Source organism: Glycine max, chromosome 1, assembly GCF_000004515.6.
Source record: "Glycine max cultivar Williams 82 chromosome 1, Glycine_max_v4.0, whole genome shotgun sequence".
In the NCBI taxonomy this organism is placed as follows: domain Eukaryota; kingdom Viridiplantae; phylum Streptophyta; class Magnoliopsida; order Fabales; family Fabaceae; genus Glycine; species Glycine max.
Window position 1 is genome coordinate 54,360,487 of NC_016088.4, and position 3,002 is coordinate 54,363,488.

Consider the following 3,002-nt stretch of genomic DNA (forward strand, 5'->3'; position numbering starts at 1 on the left):
ATGTAACTATGTTTAATACTAAAGTGATAGTTTTGTTCTTTATAATAATAATAATCAATATGATTCAAACAAGATTATATGTTTATATCAAAAAATAATAATTGATTTAGTATAGTCATAAGTAAGGTGTATTTCTTTGGTGACCGATATTCAAATGTTATGAAAGGAAAAATCAATTTTATTTAATGTTTCTATTTTTTTTCTCTCTTCCATAAAATTAATTTTTAAAGATTAGTTTTAAACTTGTCACAGATATTGTACAACAATTAAACTCGTCAGTTATTCTAAAAATTAATATTATGAAAATTTAAATAATTTTATTTTAAAATACTAAAACTAAATTTACCCATATTAGTTGTGCCTCACAATATTTGTTGGGGTTGGTACGGCTAAAATATTCTTCCACTTGCCAATTGAAATGCCGGGCAACCACGACAAAAATTTAAAAATGATTATTTTAGGCAGAAATATTAGAATTTTTTAAAAAAAATGAAATTACTTGCCTTAAAGATTTTTTTTATATATAGAAATAAAAAAGATGCATATCAACTCATACACTTTTTTCAATTAATTAAATTAAATATTTTTTTAATTAAAATAATAATTTAATTTAACTAGATAATTAAAACTACGGTTAAAGATATTTTAAATTTCATTTTTTTTTATCAAACTCTTTCTTAAGTTAAGTAATTGCCCAATATCTAAATAAGTAATTTGAACATAAGTATTTAATGTGCTGAAACTAAATTTAAATTGATTGAATAATGTCTAATTTTAATTTTTGATAAAAATAATTATTGATAAAATTTTATTTGTTTCAACTAAACTTTGAATTAGTGAAATTCCTTTTTTCCTAAAGATTAAAAAAAAAACCTACGCAGCGAACGTATATCTTTACCAATACCATCAAATACTTTATTCTAGGGGCGGATATGGGATGGGCTTGATCCGATAGATTCCATCAACGCCAACAAAACTCTGTAAAAAAAAAAAGGTTAATTTGAACAAAACCGGAAGAGAAAAATTGATTGGTTCGAATTATTAGTTTGCTTCAGATTTTAACTGTAAACTTGATGATTTTGCTAAGAAAAAAACTGTAAACTTTATGGTATTAATTTGGATATGGAATTTGAGTACACAAAACCTTAACTTAATCAATCAAAATTGGAGTATCATTTTAGAAAATTTTAATTTTTTATGCTGGTAATTTTATAACTTTTATAATTTTAATAAGTACTAATTAACAACACATTTTTACTGACAAATACCATGTTATTAATTAGAATCTATTAAAAGAGGATTAGAAGAGAAAAACTCAATATTAAAGGTAAGGTAGAAATAGAATTCACTAAAATTTATTATTATTAATAAATTTTAGTTAAAAATAAAGAGTATTATTTTTAAAAAAAAATATGTTGCTAGAATTTCTTAATTCTAATTTTTAGTCTATATTCTTCGGAAAATTCCTCTTGTTTCCTCCTCATATAAACAAAACCAAACCACCCTAAGTTAAAATTGACTTTAACAAGTGCCTACGTAAATTTAAAGTAGGATCCTGTACACTAATATGCAAAACAGTCATTTCATTTCAAGATGCTGAAAAAATAAATTAAAAATAAAGGCAGTCAAAAAAAAATAAATTAAGATATATATAGTTGAGTAACTATGTATAAACGAAGAGGTAATATAACGACAGTAAAGACGGAATTGGAGTGGAAGAATATCGAGTCTTAATTACAAAACTTCCTACAATGAAGCCGAGCTAACTATAATTCTAAAACTTCCTACAATTTTTTTATTTAATAGATAGAAGATTATTGAATGTTTATAAAATTTTCAAAGTACTAAATGCATTTATTTTTTATTTAATATTTTTATAAAAACATAGAAAGGTTTATAAGAAGATTTTCAAGGAGATATTAGATATAACTTAACTCTATTGTAAAATACAAAATAATGTTATATCTTTTTATAATATACTCTTACTAACCTTCATTAATAATTTAGGAAGAAAGTATTAAATACAAAAGTAAACGCACTTGAAGTCTTAAAAATATGTAAAATTAAAAAAGATTTTGTTCACTTAATAAGTAAAAGGATTAATAAGAATAAAATATAAGAAAATTTAGAATTGTTCATACAAAATGTGTACTACGAATTATTTCACAGAATAGTTATCATGTCCGAAATGGTTTAAGATTTTTCTTTTTGATTTTTAAATAAGTAAATAGTGCATTGATATTATAAATATTTTTATATCTTGTTATTTAATCATAAATTTTTATATAAAATAAATTTATTAATTTTTATAATAATTATCTTAAAGTTATACTAATTAGGATTTTTAATTGGTTGTTGTTATGATGTTTTTTACATTGACAATATAGATATAAATTAAAATATTTAAAATTGTATTTTTTAAAGTGTGTACACGAGCGTTACATTTTCCCAAGAAAATGTAAAATTAGCAATGCTCTTATATATAATTGAAAATAGAGAAGTTATATCTTTTTTAAGGGGTACGGGTGAATGGAAGATAGAAATATAAACATAAATTAAAAAAGAAAAATACATTAATGTGATAAGAAATGAAGAGATAAATAAAAAATAGGGTGAAGAATGAGATAGAAGAAATATATATATATATATATATATATATATATATATATATATATATATATATGCATGATAATAATAACTTGCAGCAAAAAAAAAAAAGATAATAATAACTCTCACATTATATATCGTCCAAGGCAATCATATATTCTTGTACCTCTTGCTAAACTTTAGCCTCCATATTCCATAATCATAAATAATTAATTTGTTGCATTTCATCTCTTACAAATCTGAGCATTAATTTGGAAGTTTAATTTTCCTATTCACACCAAGCTTATACGGTTTAATTACTAAAAATTATGTACTAATTAACGTGTTTATTTTCTATGATATGAGTTTTTATAAGAAAATAAAATCTAAATGAACTTTTCACCATATATTTTCAT